Below are 18,509 nucleotides of genomic sequence, written 5' to 3' on the forward strand. Positions count from 1 at the left end.
CTATGGCTGTTTTTGTTTTTAGTCTTAAGTACAGAGCTTTGAAAAAGAAGACTCATGTCTTAATTAATTTCCTTCTTGGAATGGCTGAGTTAGCAATTTGGAAAACAAGGAAGAATAAAGTGCTTCGACAGGGTAGGAATGATGCAGCACTTAGTTTTAAGGGGTTAGTCGCATCGAGATTGAAAGTGGAGCATGCTTTTTATAGAGTTACTTGTAATCTACAGATGTTTACAGATTTGTGGTGTATTCGAAATTTTTATGTTCATTGAGGAAGGATGGTGCACTTGTTTTGCATTTGTAGAGTATTATTATTATTATTATTATTATTATTATTATTATTATTATTGTATTTGTTTTGATAACTACACGTTCATCGAAGTGTGTGGTGTTTTTGTGACTTTTCCTTTGACTTTGTGAGTGTTTGCATTATTGAATTGTGATTTGAATAAATGCGTTTGTTAAAGGACTTTCTTTCTGTCTTTCTTTGTCTTTCTAAGGATGACCTTTGAAACCATAAATCTAACCATAAATCGTCGGAGAGTCATTTTTAATGAATTGCATATTTGATTGCAATCAGTATTTTGAGTTGTGTTGCAATCATGTTATTGCTTTGTGTCATTGTGTTATAAATTTGGCTTGTGCAACAAATAACTCTGTGTTTACCCCCCGTCTCACACATAAACACCCAGAGTGTCACCAGCAGGCTGCAGGATGCCAGCTTCTACAACAAATCAGCTTCATGCACAGACACACACACACACATGTGCGTGTATGTTTGTGTGCTGGTGAATGTTCTTAAGCACTGAGAGTATTAGAGGCAGATGTAAGGGATGCTAATGAACTTATGGCCACTGTAAGGCCTGGCTTGGATGGTCCTAGCATACATACATTGTCTGCGTCTGTGTGTGTACTTCCCTGCACGTTTGAGCACCCTGATATTCTTTTTATCAAGCCAAGTGAGAAGTGAGCAAGTCAAGGTTAAATACAGGAGCACAGGAAGGGGCTGTGCATTTTAATTAAGCTTGAGGAAACACTCTGCAATTCCCCTAAATGCCCCTTGTGATGTATGACAGGAACCAGTGTTGTCTATTTTTCTTCTGAAGAGGAACTTTTGTGTACTTGGACACAGAGGCTGGGCCAAAGTGCCTGTTCTTTTGAGCTTTATTGACTTCTGGCACTGTGAGCTGAGGCAGTGTGATAGAGGAAAAAATAAGGTTCCGGGTATCCAGCTCAAATACATCTGCTATGCACCAGTACAAATGTGGGTGTGCATTTGTACTGGTGTATATTTGCACAGTATTTCACCATCAGAGATGGGCAATAACGCGTAATCTGATTAGTTTTTTCAAGTAATGAGTAAAGTAAGGGATTACTATTGCAAAAATAAAGTAATTAGATACTGTTACTTTCCAGTAAGCACACTGAGTTGCTGTGTTACTAAACTGTGATTTTGTTTGTGGGAGTGTCACATGACATTCAATTCAATTCAAATCAAATTCTTTATTGTCCCAAAAGGGAAATTAGTTTAGCAACAGGATAAAAGTAAGCAAAACAATAATATAAAATGACAATAATAGTAATAGAAAATCCCAGAACGGTTATATGCCATTTAGGAGACAGGATGCAGTAGGGATAAAAGACACCTGGAGTCTTTTGGTCTTCCTCAGAGTTACTCACTGTACCAACTCAAACTCACTGTGAAGTGGATGGTTCCAACAATTAACAATAGAATGAGCCTTTCTAAGCACATTTTTATTGTAAATGGCCAAAAGTCCATCTTGCCAGCTCCCTGAAATTTTGCTAGCAGTTTTTTCAAAAGACCCAACTGATTCTTATTCTTCACTGTCAGGTTACCAAACCAGGCAGCGATACAAAAAGACATCACAGATTCGATAAAACGTCTATAAAACAACGACAACATCTCAGATGAGACATTAAAAGATTTCATTTTCCTTAAAATGAACAGTCTTGGTTGAACTTTTTTAATAGTGGCATCAGCATGAGATTCAAAACAGTTTATGATCAAGTACCACACCTAGATATTTTATTTTATTTTTATTTTTTTTGCCTGTCCCGTTTGGCTCTTTTGCCATCAGAATTGTTGTCTAAAGGCAAAGAAAGATGCCCAACGGATTTACTTTACCAAACTGACCATCCCAGCCTTGCCGTAATGGTCCATTTGATTCACCTTTTATTGTTTATTTTATTTTCACTTACTGAATACGGGACAGACTTGACTGGGGGAAAGAAGGGGAGAAAGAAAGAGGGAAAGAGAAACAGCTGAGAAGAGGGACGGGGGAGAAGGGCAAAAGACAAAAACCAACAGAACGGGCAGAGAAAAAAAAATGCATATATCAATCACCTGGATCACCTGTTGAGAAAGAAAAAAGAAAACAAGCAGAAGAGAACAAGAGTAATAGAATAAACAACATCACAATGATATATGGGAATATGACAGTAAATACTAAATGTTAAACATTATTGTGCAGCACATAAGATCAACAGAACACAGTGTGCTTTGAGGTAGGAGCCAAAAAGGGTGTAGTTTGTGGGTGTGATCACCCGTGTGTACACCTGTGAGCATGGACGCGCTTGTTTTTTGTTTTTTAAAAGGTTCCTTCATGTAATGATCTGCTAGAGGGTGTGGGGGGGCCACAGCCCCGTCCTCCAGGGCATGAAGCAGGACACCTAGATATTTGTAACTCTCAGCAATCCCGATTTCAGCAGTTTGAATGATAGTAGGTGATGAGCTATAACATGACTTCCTAAAATCAATAATCATGTTTTTAGTTTTTGAAACATTTAGTGAAAGGAAGGACTGATCACACTAATCCACATCATCTGGGGGACGAGTCAGTCAGTGACTGACGATCACTGTGTCGTGATCAAGTAGAGGAGGAGAGCACATCAGGAATCACATGACTCACCCTCACACATTGTGACCTATTGATCAGAAAGTCTGTCACCCAGCCGACCAGACTAGTGTCAAGCTTAAAATGATTGTAAAGCCTGTCAGCAAGTAAGAGGGTTGAATTGTATTGAATACCGATGGAAAGTCAGCAAATAATAATCTTGCATGGGTGTGGGCGGCCTCAAGATGCTTATACAAGAGATGCAGGAGTGAGACAACAGCATCCTCCACACCTCTCCCTGCTCTACAGGTGAATTGGAAGGGGTCAAGATGGTGTTCAACATGCATTAAAATCTCCTTTTTAATTATCTTCTCAAATGACTTCATCACTAAAGAAGTCAGAGCCACAGGCCTAAAATCATTCAGTGCCTTAGGAGAACTGCCCTTAGCAACAGGAACAATGACAGCATGTTTCCAAATCTTAGGTACAGTCTGTAGCTCTAAAGAAAGTGAGAAAATGTGATGAAAAATCCCACTCAACTGATCAGCACAAGTTCTCAGTACCTGTCCACAGACATTGTCAGGTCCAGGACTCTTGCTTTTAGTGTGTCTAAAGAGATTAGCTACCCCCCTCTCATTAATATAAAATAAATGGGGAGTGATAGTGTCACGGTCCGGGGCAGCGGCCGTGTGGAGAGTGGAAGGAGGACTCAAAACGCAGCACTTATTCAGGTGTGAGGGTGATTTATTGATAATATCAAATATAAAGTGGGGATGGTAAAACAGAACTGAGGATGAACTAACTGGGAGAAACTACACAAAGAAATAGCAAACCTGAGCATGAAGGGAGAACAGCAGGGAGAGCACGCAGGGGATTACACCAGGTATGAACACAGACGACGCGACGAGGAGCAGAGGAAAACACACACTAAAGTACACAAAGAGACACTGGGAAATCACACACAGGTGGGAGACACAGCTGGACCTGATTAACCTGACGAGACAGGGGAACACTAACACCAGGGACCAACAGAGGGAGCACAAACCCAAAACCCAGTATCTAAAATCCCAAAACACAAACCATCCCAAAACAGCCCAAGAATAATAAAGAGAATAATAACAATAAGGAACACAAACACAAAGTCACTGAGTCATGGCCGCAGGACCATGACAGATAGTCTTTTCCCTCAGTGTGCTGGTCTGCCTAGAACAGTCGAGATTCTCAAAACGCAGGTAAAAACTGTTAAGACTGTCTGCCAGATGTTTGACAGAGGTAAACCGTAGGGGTGCAACGATATTCGTATCGATATTGAACCGTTCAATACAGTGCTTTCGGTTCGGTACGCATATGTATCGAACAATACAAAATTTGTAATTTATTTTATCAACTTTCCTTCTGACGATGCTGTCTGTGTTGTGCGCTCAGTGAATCTGCGTTCGACTACTCCGCCTAGGCTGCACTGTCGAGCGCAGATCCACTGAGCGCTCAACACAGACAGCATAGTCAGAAGGAAGAGCGCAGGGCAAGCTAGCAAGACAGAAGTTAAGCTCTCCTTGCAACATGGACCTCCCCCACCCTCATTCAGATCTGGCGTTTGGAACTATTTTGGTTTTCATGTGACGTATGACCCTGAAGGTAAGCGAGTCATGCACTAAAGTAAAACAGTATGTTGGATGTGCCATGCTATGCTCAATTACATGGGTGGGAACTAGTGTGTTAGCGCAGTTAGCTCGTTAACGTGTTGGCCGTCTAGCCCCATGCACGGGGCGATCGGCGGTAGCTCGTTAACGGAGATTTGCCGTGTTGTGGCGTTAAGGTCATTTCAACGAGATTAACCTGAAAGCACTAGTGGGAACACAACGAATATGACTGCACATTTACGCCGACATCATCCTAGTGCAAAGACAAAAACAACAAGCATGCTACTAACTTTAGCCGAGTCATTTAGACAGCTGTTATCACATGATTCTCCTTATGCTGCTGAGAATATAGCCCAGAAGAAGCGGATAGTATAGCTTTTATTTTGGAAAGAGACATTTCTCTGTAATAAACTCTCTTTTCCAAAGATGAGTGATTCCTCAATCAGATACAGGGCTCGCAAAATCGCTAGCCCGACGTCCCGGAGCTAGCGATCTTTCCAGTCGGGCTACCAAAATCTATCTCTGCCCTGCCTGTCGGGCTATTGTAGGAAAAATATATGTCAATGCTTTTGCATTCTTTCAGAAATGTAGCTGGGTAATTATGTCATTGGCATCGGTGAGCCACTGTCAATATGTGACATATTGAAATCGCGTTTGAATTTGCGCTTGTTTTTTTGCTTTCACTTTGCAATCGTGCGAACTGTGTATAGAGAGCGACAGCACTGATCTGTGAGTGATGATAATTTGTGCACCAATTCCTCTGACATCGTCTTATTAATCGTTAGCTTACTATGCAAACATGACAAGTGAAATCTCCCGCAGCTTAAACATGTGAGAGGTTGATCGCGCAGAGAATCGCTGAGCTTATGTGAGTCCGTGTGTAAAAGCAGCAGGATATATATTTTAGTTCTGCTGAGCCAAATAAGACAGGTCAGGGTGAAGAAGTGACAGCCAAAGAAAAGCTTACCACAAAACGGAGAAGTTATGACAAATGAGACTATAAGGCAAAAAGAAAGTGCAGCTTTATGGTTTCATGGACAAAATAATTTCTGTGGCTGCGATATGATGAGCTAAATAACCAGGGGTGCACATAAGTGGTCCGCAGGTGCGCATTCGCTGTCAAAATAAAAAACACGCACAAGGGTTAGGGTTAAATTTAAAAACTGTACTTTTGAGTTAAAATATATATTTATAATTTTAATAAATGACAAATTAAAAAGGCATGAACATTTTTTTTTGTATCGAAAAAATAGCGAACCGTGACACCAAAGTATCGAACCGAACCGTGAATTTTGTGTATCGTTGCACCCCTAGTAAACCGCTCTAGAGTAATATTACTTTTACCTTAAGTCTGTAGCCCTGCCATTGTTTTCACACCAGCCAAGCTCTTTTGAAGTTGTTACTCCTGAGTTCAGCCTCAATCTTATTTCTATACCTCATCTTGGCGATCTTTATTGCAGCCCTCACCTCCTTCCTCAATATTCTCATAGTGGGAACGTCTCCCTCGTTAAAAGCAATTTTCCCTTTAAGAATCAGATCCTTAATATCTATAGACAGCCACAGTTTGTTATTGGGGAAAGTCTTAAATTCTCTGACTGGAACCACCGAGTCTTTGCAAAAAGAGATGTAGCTACACACCACATCAGTGAGTTCATCCAAATCAGAAGTGCTCTCTTGAAACACGGACCAGTCAGTGCAATCAAAACACCCCTGAAAGGCAACACAACGGTCTTCTGTCCAGACATTAGTCTGATTCACACAGGCCTTCTCCCTCCTAATCACAGATCTGTAGGCAGGGAGGAGGTGAACAACATTGTGATCTGAAGAACCTAGCGCAGGTCCGGCCACAGACTTGTATGCCCCCTTAATTGGTCCATAACACAAATCCAGCGTTTTATTATGCCTTGAAGGACAAATGACATATTGAAAGAAATTGTTCAGTGATTTCTTAAGATTACAATTGTTAAAATCACCAAGAGTAAAATTAGGAGCATCTGGAGAGAGTTTGCAGATTGTGGCGTCGGCAGCAACTTTAACGTCTGCTTTAGGATGAATGTAAACAACAGTGACAAAAAATTGAGGGAATTCCCTCGGTAAGTAAAAGGCCTGACAGATACTGAAAGGAGCTCGATGTCGGGAAGACACAACCGCTCCCGCACAGTAAAATTATTACACCAGCCCTGGTTGATATACAAACATACCCCTCCTCCGTGAGATTTGCGTGTTACTCCAGTTCTAATCCAATCTGACAGGGGTCCCAAAGCCGCTGATTCGCAGTGAAGTGTCACTGTCCATATCGGTCAGCAACGTCTCAGTAAGCGCCATCAGGCAAGCCTCCCTGCATTCCCGTAGATCAGGGGTCCCCAATCCCAGTCCACGAGGGCCGGTGTCCCTGGGGTTTTAGATCTCACCCTGGGTCAACACACCTGAATCACATGATTAGTTTATTACCAGGCCTCTGGAGAACTTCAAGACATGTTGAGAAGGTAATTTATCCATTTAAATCAGCTGTGATGGATCAAGGACACATCTAAAACCTGCAGGGACACCGGCCCTCGTGGACTGGGATTGGGGACCCCTGCCGTAGATGAAGCATGTTCCCTTGTAATTCATCCGTTTTGTTCCTAAGAAATTGGATGTTGAAGGCAGAGGAACACGATTCTTCCTCCGAAGTTTCCTTACAAGCACAGGTGCCCCCCAGGGATGTGTGCTCAGCCCCCTGCTGTACACCCTGTTCACCCACGACTGTACAGCAACACACAGCTACAACACCATCATCAAATTTGCAGACGACACCCCCATCATCGGCTGCATTTCTAATGGAGATGAGACGGCATGCAGGGCAGAGGTGAAGGTCCTGACATCACTGTGCCGCGACAACAACCTGGTGCTTAATGTCAGAAAAACCAAGGAGCTCATCGTGGATTACAGGAGACTGCAGAGAGGAGGCCACACCTCCATCCACATCAAAGGAGCAGAGGTGGAGAGAGTCAGCTGCTTCAGATTCCTGGGTATCAGCGAGGATCTGAGCTGGTCACACCATGTTGGTGTCATGACAAAAGCAGCAAGACAGCGGCTCTTCTTCCTGCAGTGCCTGAGAAGATTCGGCATGAACTCCAGAATACTTACAAACTTCTATCAATGCACCATTGAAAGTATTCTGACTGGCTGCATCACCACTCAGTACGGCAGCTGTAATGCTCTGGCAGAGGGTGGTGAGATCAGCGCAGCGCATCACCAGGACTCAACTGGCAGCCATGCAGGATCTCTACAGACAGCGCTGCATGAGGTAGCGGATCCTCTCTGATCCCGGCCACACACTTTTCACACTCCTGCCGTCTGGCAGGCGGTTCAGTAGCATCTAGACCTGCACTACCAGACACAGGGACAGTTTTTCCCACAAGCCATCACGCTTTTGAATTCCATACACACCACTACAATTACAGGACTCTGCACACTGTCACTTCAACAAATGCAACTTAAATGCTCATTGCACAACTTTGTACAACCTGCAGATACTCTTGCACAAACTTATAAATACCAACTTGTCTTAAATGTAAATACCAACTAAATTCTCTAATATTTTTTCCTCTCCTTTTTATTGTTGTTATTATTATTATTATTATTTTATTACTACCACTGCTCCTTTCTGTTATTTTCTTCTCAATATAACTGCACACTCTCTATATGCTCATGTAAAGCTGAGGAGCACGAGCCAAAGAATTTCATCATGGATAAATGTGGCTACACTGTTTACTGTACATGACAATAAAACTTGAAACTGAAACACGCTAATGCACGCCGCCTTTCCTTCCGTGTTTTCTCAAGCCCCGGGGCTTTCCAAAATTAGTCAAAAGACTGTTGCATATAATAAAATTTTTGCGTAATGCAATGTGCATAAAGTTTCAAAAAGAGACTTTTCCAATTTGATTCAATTTTATTTATATAGCGCCAAATCACAACAAAAGTCGCCTCAAGGCGACCATTTTATATGATGGATTTTACAGAAAAAATAGAATTGGGCTGAAAGGTCTATTGCTTTATTACATATTCAGGTTGTGTATCATGTAACTAAGTAATAAAGTAACTAATTACTTTTGAAACTAAGTAAAGTAACAGGATTACTTTTTTGGAGAAGTAATCAGCAATTAGTAACTAATTACTATTTTTAAGTAACTTGACCAACACTGGTCACCATATTACGGTAAATTGTTTCACGACTCACCAGGTGCTTGAGCTTTTTGAAAAAGCTGATGTCTGTAACAATGAAACAGACGTTTCACAGATGCCAAAGCTTTCGCACTGAGTTTAGCCAGAACGTGTACAAATTCATGCAAGAGACATTTAGAAGATTTCATTGAATCTGATCTGACGGGCCAACAAAAAAGGACTTCCTGGAATTGCCTCACTCACACACGTACAGGCAGTCTTTGAAGTTGAAGTTGCAGCCCAACTCTGCCCATTCCCTGTGATGGCAGGTCTGTCCGTATACTTCTCAAGGTTCACCTTATTGTTAGCAGCATCTCTTATGTCCACACAGACACTGTGCATGAGTTTTCTGCTCAAAATCTTTGAGTATTTTCGTTTACAAATAAACAACATTGCATTCTCCTTTATACAGCGGGGAAAATAAGTATTTGACACATCAGCATTTTTATCAGTAAGGGGATTTCCAAGTGGACCATTGACACAACATTTCCACCAGATGTTGCCATCAAGCCAAATATTGACGTCATACAATCAAATCAGAACATATAAGTATACAAGTTAAACCATAATAAATAAAGTGAAATGACACAGGGAATAAGTATTGAACACACTTTATTCAATACTTTGTAGAAAAGCCTTTGTTGGTGATTACAGCTTCTAGACGCCTCTTGTATGGATAGACCAGTCGTCTGCATTGCTCAGGAGTGATTCTGGCCCATTCTTCCACACAAACGGTCTTTAAATCTTGAAGGTTCCTTGGGCCTCTTTTATGAACTTTAATCTTCAGTTCTCTCCATAGATTTTCTATGGGATTTAGGTCAGGTGATTGACTGGGCCATTCAAGCAACTTGATTTTCTTTCTTTGAAACCACTTCATTGTTTCCTTGGCCTTGTGTTTGGGATCATTGTCTTGCTGAAATGTCCACCCTCTTTTCATTTTTAGCTTCCTGGTAGATGGCAGCAGATTTTTATCCAGAATGTCCCGGTACATCTCTCCATTCATCCTGCCTTCAATAATATGAAGTCTGCCAGTACCCCTTGCTGAAAAGCAGCCCCAAACCATGATGCTTCCACCCCCAAACTTGACTGTTGGTATGGTGTTCTTGGGGTGGTGAGCAGTGCCATTTCTTCTCCAAACATGGTGTGTAGAATGACTGCCAAAAAGTTCAATTTTGCTTTCATCTGACCATACTATAGTCGTCCAATAATCCACAGGCTTCTCCAAATGCTGTTGCGCAAATTTTAACCGAGCCTTGACATGCTTTTTGTTCAGCAATGGAGTCTTGCGTGGTGAGCGTGCATGGATGCCATGGCGGTTCAGTGCATTGCTTATAGTTTTCTTTGAAACAACAGTACCTGCTGATGCAAGGTCTTCCTGAAGTTCTGTCCGAGTGGTTCTTGGCTCTTGGAGAACCCTCCTGATTATTCTTTGGACTCCTCGGACAGGGATCTTGCGTGGAGCACCTGATCGTGGCAGGTTTATGGTGAACTGATGCACTTTCCATTTCCGGATAATGGCCCCCACAGTGCTCACAGGAACATTCAGCATTCTGGAAATGCACCTATAACCATTCCCATCAAAATGCTTTTCAACGATAAGATTACGAAGATCTTGAGAGAGTTCTTTGCTTTTACCCATCATGAAGTCTTTCCTGTGTGCCTTCTGGGTAATGAGGAGCCTTTATAGGCCATCAATTAGGACTAAAGCAGCTGATATCAATTAGTACTGATAGGGGACAGGATTTCTCTATCAATACTGACAGATTTCAGGTGATCTCCTGGCTTTCTATGTCATTTTGCCCCTTGTTATCTCCATGTATTCAATACTTATTCCCTGTGTCATTTCACTTTATTTATTGTGGTTTAACTTGTATACTTATATGTTCTGATTTGTTTGTATGACGTCAATATTTGGCTTGATGGCAACATCTGGTGGAAATGTTGTGTCAATGGTCCACTTGGAAATCCCCTTACTGATAAAAATGCTGATGTGTCAAATACTTATTTTCCCCGCTGTAAATGTGGTCTTCATGCAGTCTTTTCGATCCAAGTGAAAACTCAGTGGAATTCTAATAAAGCCTTGTCCTTATCATGAACAAACATTGCACTTTTGACAACACAGACCTTATAGTTATAATGTTTAAAGGTCTCTGTTTAAAAGTCCTTCTGTTCTCACACTGACAGGTCTGGTTTCTTTTAGCTCCCTTCTTTATAATGCTTATAAGTTAGAATGTACTGCGAAAAGCCTGCAGATGAAACTGCCGTCAGTGCCTATTCACTTTGTTTTACCAGAGCGTATTCTCTCTCCTTGGGGAAGCGAATCAGTAAAGGTATGTAATGGTAATATTAGTATAAGCTCTGTCTGCAGAACATTGCAGTATTTGTGATACTCTTAACAACCCCACAGCTCTCCTCCCTCCATCTCTTCTTGTCCTCTGTCCATCTTTCATCCACTGCCACTGACTGGTTGTCATGCAGTGGATTGTCAGTGACCAAGGAACTATTTCTAGGAGAAAAATGTAATTTTATTGTTGGTGCTTAAGTCCAGTCTTATTTATATACACTCAGTATTTCTCTTGTTCCCAGCTGTGGCTATCTTTAAACTAGTCTCTCTAAATTTAGCCTGCAGTTTTAGATCCCTTCCCAGGCTCCATTTAAGACTTTTAATGCCCACACACATCTTGTATGTGTCATATGCTGTGGGAGTGTCTGGTCGGGCGTGGTCCAGGTTCCTGTCATTCGTCCCTGGGGGTGGAGTTGGCCAGCTCATCACCTGTTGTCAATCTCCGGGGCTCCACCTAGAGGGTTTTTAAGCCGGCACGGCCTGCCACTCCTCGCCAGTTCGTCCTGCTACCATCTGTGATTCACCACCCGTCGCACTCATCAGTAGTGCTGGTTTGGTCTCCATTCTGTTCTTCCGTCTGCTCTGAACCCGAGGATTATATACTCCACTTCTCCTCAGCCTGCCCTTCAGTCCGTATTCTCCACCTCCTTGGAATCTGGACCGGACTCTCCACACTCTTGACCCTCTCTGGAATACTCCCACGGCAGCCCTTTTCCCGCCTAATAACTAGGGTCTCCAAGTAAGCCCAAGACTATCCACTGGCACTCCGTACCTCTGTCCCTTACTCGTTTTTTTTCCATTCAGTAACATCTCTCTCCTGTGTTTACAGAAGTTCCCGTTAGAGTTCTCCCCGTGCTCTACGCCGGTCTCTCCGCCCACGGATTTCCCTTAGTTTCTGCGTATGGTTTCTGTTAAACCCAGTTCTGTTCACGTTTTGTTCTTTTCAATAAATTATACACAGTTCGAAGCAAATTGAGTCTGCTCTTGAGTCCACCGCATTCTCGCCCGTGACAGTATGAGGTGAGCTCATTGAGTCACATGATAGGCTGAGGCAAGATCTCACAATCATTTCACATGAAAACCAGTCCTTCTTCACCCCTTGGCAAATGTAGAGAGGTACATGATTAATAGTGGGTCAAAGATCCCACTAGGAATTAAATACCTGAGACTCTCCACCATTTGGTTTTAGAATTGAAGAAGCCAATCAATCTTTTAAGTGCTCGGGGGGGGGGAATTCTGTTCCTTCTAATATATGTTCTAAATATTTGATTCCTTTACCACTCCAATCTGAAAAGTTTATCATATTATTGTTTTGTAATATGTCAGGGTTGTTCCAGATAGGTGTACATTTGCATGGGGTTCAATTAAAACTGCAAAAAGTGAAGGGGAGAGTGGGCATCCCTGGTGCCCTCAGGAGACAGAAGCTGGAGGATGTCTGGTCATTTGTTCTGACACAAGCTGTTGGGGAATTATATAATATTTTTAACCAGTTTATGAAAGAGGATCCAAAACCAAATTTGTGTAAAGTTGCAAATAGAAATTTCCAGTTAACTCTGTCGAATGCTTTTTCTGCGTCTAAAGAGAATATTGTAGTTTCTAGGTTTTTACTGTATGAGTAGTCTATCAAATTAATTAATCTACGTGTATTTGTTGATGAGTGCCTACCTTTTATGAAACCAGTTTGGTCAGGATGAATTAAGAGGGGGGTTATTTTCTCCGGTCTCTTTGAGAGAGCTTTGCAGATTATTTTAAGGTCTACATTTATAAGGGATATTGGACGATAGCTTGAGGGATATACAGGGTCTTTGCCTGGTTTTAGCAGGAGATTAATGTTTGCAGAATTCATATTTGATGGAAGTCTGCCCTTTTCTTTGATTTCCAACAACGTTCTGTAGAAAACTGGTGCTAGAATCGACCAGAATTCTTTGTAGAATTCTGCAGGAAAGCCGTCTGGACCTGGAGCCTTATTATTGGGCATACTTATCAGAGCTTCCTGGAGTTCACCTGGTGTCAGTGGTGAATCCAGTGCCATTGCTTGAGTGTCCAATAATTTTGGAAGAGTTATGTTGTCTAAAAACTGATCAATTTCTTTTTTAGATGGGTTTATTTGTGGTGAATACAACGTTTTATAGAAATCCCTGAAAATGTTGTTTATTTGTATCGGTTCATATATTGTGTTCCCAGATGAATCTTGAACAGCACATATATTTGTTTTTTCTTTATTTATTTTTAGCTGGTTTGCTAGAAATTGACCGGATTTATTACCATGTTCATAATTTTGTAGGCGTAGTCTTTGTACTAAGAATTTTGTTTTTTTTTATCAATTATCTCATTTAATTCTAGTTTTGTTTTGCGTATTTTGTTCAATGTTTCCTGATCTTGGTGGGACGCGTAGGCTTCTTCTAGTGATTTGATGGTTTTTTTCTAATTCCTGAATATTTTTGTTTTCTTCTTTCTTTTTGTGTGATGAGAAAGAAATTATTTTACCTCTCATCACAGCTTTCCCTGCTTCCCATAGAACAGAAGCTGATGTTCCGGGAGTGTCATTATAGTCTAAATATGAAGTCCACTCTTTTTTAAAATATTTAATAAAGTCTTCATCTTTAAGTAGTGATATATTAAATCTCCAGTTTTTACTTGGCGTAGTATTATTCTTGTGCATTAGTGTTAAAGATACAGGACCATGATCGCTGACAGCTATAGGGTGAATCTCAGTGTCTGAAATGTCGTTCAGCAGTGAGCTGCCGACCAAAAAATAATCCAGACGAGAGTAGGAGTGATGAACATGTGAGAAAAAAGTATATTCCTTACTGGTGGGGTGAAGGGAGCGCCATGCATCGCAAAGACTAAAGTCGCTCATATACTGTTTGATTATATTTGTGGACTGCCAATTACGCTGAGTTCCCGCTGTATTGAGCCTATCCATGTCTTCATTTAGTCCAAGGTTGAGGTCGCCTCCAAGAACAAGTGTGCCATCTAAGTGTTCAGAGAGTGCACTGAAAAAACCGTGAAAGAATGAGGGATCATCAACATTTGGACCATATACACTTGCAATACATAGCTTTTTATCAAGTATAGATAGTTTAATGATTAAGAATCTGCCCTCTGGATCTATAACTGTATCGAGTACTGTGAAATTAATATTTTTATGTATTAAAATTGCTACTCCCCTTTGTCTAGAATTATAACAAGCTGAGAACACATTAGGAAACTCAGGTGTTTTAAGTTCATTGGAACCTCTACGAGGTCTGTGGGTCTCTTGTAAAAGGACAACATCTGCCTGTAGTTTTTTGAGTTGGTTAAATACAGCGGGGAAAATAAGTATTTGACACATCAGCATTTTTATCAGTAAGGGGATTTCCAAGTGGACCATTGACACAACATTTCCACCAGATGTTGCCATCAAGCCAAATATTGACGTCATACAAACAAATCAGAACATATAAGTATACAAGTTAAACCACAATAAATAAAGTGAAATGACACAGGGAATAAGTATTGAATACATGGAGATAACAAGGGGCAAAATGACATAGAAAGCCAGGAGATCACCTGAAATCTGTCAGTATTGATAGAGAAATCCTGTCCCCTATCAGTACTAATTGATATCAGCTGCTTTAGTCCTAATTGATGGCCTATAAAGGCTCCTCATTACCCAGAAGGCACACAGGAAAGACTTCATGATGGGTAAAAGCAAAGAACTCTCTCAAGATCTTCGTAATCTTATCGTTGAAAAGCATTTTGATGGGAATGGTTATAGGTGCATTTCCAGAATGCTGAATGTTCCTGTGAGCACTGTGGGGGCCATTATCCGGAAATGGAAAGTGCATCAGTTCACCATAAACCTGCCACGATCAGGTGCTCCACGCAAGATCCCTGTCCGAGGAGTCCAAAGAATAATCAGGAGGGTTCTCCAAGAGCCAAGAACCACTCGGACAGAACTTCAGGAAGACCTTGCATCAGCAGGTACTGTTGTTTCAAAGAAAACTATAAGCAATGCACTGAACCGCCATGGCATCCATGCACGCTCACCACGCAAGACCCCATTGCTGAACAAAAAGCATGTCAAGGCTCGGTTAAAATTTGCGCAACAGCATTTGGAGAAGCCTGTGGATTATTGGACGACTATAGTATGGTCAGATGAAAGCAAAATTGAACTTTTTGGCAGTCATTCTACACACCATGTTTGGAGAAGAAATGGCACTGCTCACCACCCCAAGAACACCATACCAACAGTCAAGTTTGGGGGTGGAAGCATCATGGTTTGGGGCTGCTTTTCAGCAAGGGGTACTGGCAGACTTCATATTATTGAAGGCAGGATGAATGGAGAGATGTACCGGGACATTCTGGATAAAAATCTGCTGCCATCTACCAGGAAGCTAAAAATGAAAAGAGGGTGGACATTTCAGCAAGACAATGATCCCAAACACAAGGCCAAGGAAACAATGAAGTGGTTTCAAAGAAAGAAAATCAAGTTGCTTGAATGGCCCAGTCAATCACCTGACCTAAATCCCATAGAAAATCTATGGAGAGAACTGAAGATTAAAGTTCATAAAAGAGGCCCAAGGAACCTTCAAGATTTAAAGACCGTTTGTGTGGAAGAATGGGCCAGAATCACTCCTGAGCAATGCAGACGACTGGTCTATCCATACAAGAGGCGTCTAGAAGCTGTAATCACCAACAAAGGCTTTTCTACAAAGTATTGAATAAAGTGTGTTCAATACTTATTCCCTGTGTCATTTCACTTTATTTATTATGGTTTAACTTGTATACTTATATGTTCTGATTTGATTGTATGACGTCAATATTTGGCTTGATGGCAACATCTGGTGGAAATGTTGTGTCAATGGTCCACTTGGAAATCCCCTTACTGATAAAAATGCTGATGTGTCAAATACTTATTTTCCCCGCTGTATTTTTAACCTCTTTTCTCTGGAGCCAGCTCCATTTACATTCCATGTAACAAACCTTAGTGCACCCATAGATGTCTGTGTATAACTAGGGATGTATGCTGTGTGCGTCGCTTAGACAGGTGGAGAGAATACGTCACTTTTTCATAAATAAAGAGAAGGAGAGAGAGAAAGAATGCGTGGCGAGATGCTCCCTGAGTCTGACTATGTGCGTTCATAGTTACTAATATGAGTAGGCTTGGCTTAAGTGTGTGTATCTTATATGACTGTGTGCGCTGTCTGACTGATGTAAATGTGCTGCCGTTGAGCGCATGACTGTGCGTGATCGTGCTGTGCGTATGTGTGGAAATAAAGGATGTTGTTTGTGGATGAGTGTGGAAGCAGGTGATCAAAGCAGTGAAAGAAATAAAGAAAGAAACCAAGGACAAGAGTGAGCAGCATAAAAACAAGAGGGGGAAAAGAGGAAAGAAAAACGAGAAGGAAAAAAACCCGGAAACATTCCAATTAAATCACTGACGGAGAGTGACGGTGTTAATTCTGCTATGAAATCACACTTTAAGATGCGATTTGATACTGGTAAGTTAAACAGATGTTAATGTTAAGTTAATGCAAGTTAGTGTGAGTGGATAGTTAAAGGGTGTAGCTGATTCTTATCTGGTTAAGAAGGTAGGAGGTTAGTACAGCCACGGAGTGATGCCGGGGTCGCGGTAAAGCTGTCCATCCATGTAGAGCCGGTCCACAGCGTGGGAGCCCTTCTGGATGAAGCCGCGTCAGATTGGGAAGAGGACCCTGCGTCGTTCCAGGATCTCTTTTGGGAACTGGTCGTTCACGCTGAAGTCCGTTCCTTTTAATTCTCTGCCACGGCTTTTCACCTGCTCCTTTTGTTTGAAGTGGCCGAATTTGGCCACAATAGGACGTGGTCTCCTGGTCACAGCCCGCATGGGGCCGATGCGATGCAGTCTATCAAAGGCTTCTGGAATACCAGAAAATACCAGATTGTCACGCATGCTACGAGCTTGTAGATCGATAACTGTTTCTTTTATTTTTTTATTTTCTCTATTGAGCTGGGTAACATTATCTGTGAGACATTTCACCGACTCCCTTAGCGTGGCATTTTCAGCAGCAAGCGTTTCCACCTGCTGCTGGCTGAACTCCAGGGATTCTCGCAAGAATTTAAATTCCCGGTGAAGAATCTCCACTAAGGACAGCCTTGCGTCGAAACTGTACAATCGTTTGTCGATTGACTCCAGTATGTCGGCAATATCTTTGACGGCTGGCGATGTTGTGCCGGGGGAATCTGCCGGGCGAAGTCTTTTCGACGACGGCGTGTCAGGTTTGGCCGGGGAAGATGCACTCTGAGCCTTCTTCATCACGAGATCCTGAAAGCACTGATCGATGTAAGATTACATCGATCAGTGCTTGTAATCGTTGTTCTCCACGGTGTTGGAGATGATTTAGACAAATGTTGTTAGTTATAAGATAATTGATATTTGGTAATACTGAAGCTTAAAGGAATTTGTTCAAATGTAAACTACCATTCGCTTTAATTTTCCGCCAAAATCTCCGGCGTCTGACATCAGCTACAACATGAGTCACTTACCTTGTCCGTCACTTCCGTCACTTATCTCACTTGTAAAAAATTCTATTGTGGTTTGGCACATAGTTCAAAATATACTGGATGATTCCATGTTTCATTATCCTGTTTTTCCCCAATCGGGGATAATGAGCTCTTTACTCCGGCACATAAGGACATGGGTTTTAAAATATGGTTGCATAAGGGCATAGTGAAAATACAAGATGTATATAAGGATCATAATCTTATGTCATTCAGCGAGTTGAGGGCAAAGTTTGATGTGCCTCAGAAACACTTCTTCAAATATCTACAACGTAGAAGCTTTATTCTGGTTCGATTGAATAATTCAATGCAACAGCCCCCATTTTCCATCCTAGAAACACTTGTTACAAAAAATTGTTTTGGAAAAGACTGCTCACTCAGTTTTATAACATGTTGGTTGAGAAGCATAGAGACACCTCAGACAATAAGAGACAGGAGTGGATACAAGACTTACAAGAAGATACTTCATCCATCGAGTGGAGTAAAATAGAGACACACACCCAAACCATCAACACCCGATTGAGAATGATTCAATTTAACTGGATAATGGAAACATATGCCTCCCCTGCAAAACTAAATAAATTAGATCCTAATGTATTGGACATATGTTATAAGGGTACCGATCACAAGGGTCCATTGTACCACTGTTTGTGGGAGTGTGAAAAGATTCAAAACTTTTGGTGCTCAGTGTTAAAATATATTTCTCAGATCACATCTTCCCCTGTCCCATTAAGTCCTAAGGTCTGTATTTTAGGCATTCATTCAGATGAATGTAATTTAGCTCAGACGGAGAGAAAGATGGTTGACCTTTGCTTATTCCAGGCCAAACGTTGTATTGCAATATGCTGGAAGAAAGTTGGTGGCCCCTCTTTTGACCAATGGTTCAACAATGTATTATCAAGTTTAGTTCTTGAGAAACTGACCTATGCGGTTAGGAAA

The 18,509-nt window shown here is 41.5% G+C and overlaps 1 protein-coding gene across 7 annotated transcripts in view; it reads left to right on the plus strand.

Moving 5' to 3' along the window:
- The window catches only part of LOC147329773 (receptor-type tyrosine-protein phosphatase gamma-like), a 407,188-nt gene that overhangs the window by 93,301 nt on the left and 295,378 nt on the right, over window positions 1–18,509 (plus strand). The gene's annotated exons all lie outside the window — the stretch shown is intronic.

This window comes from Aulonocara sp. 'chitande type north' Nkhata Bay, linkage group LG5 (genome assembly GCF_057382095.1).
Source record: "Aulonocara sp. 'chitande type north' Nkhata Bay isolate Kocher_YH1m ecotype deep benthic linkage group LG5, A_spYH_male_GT1.1, whole genome shotgun sequence".
NCBI lineage: Eukaryota > Metazoa > Chordata > Actinopteri > Cichliformes > Cichlidae > Aulonocara > Aulonocara sp. 'chitande type north' Nkhata Bay.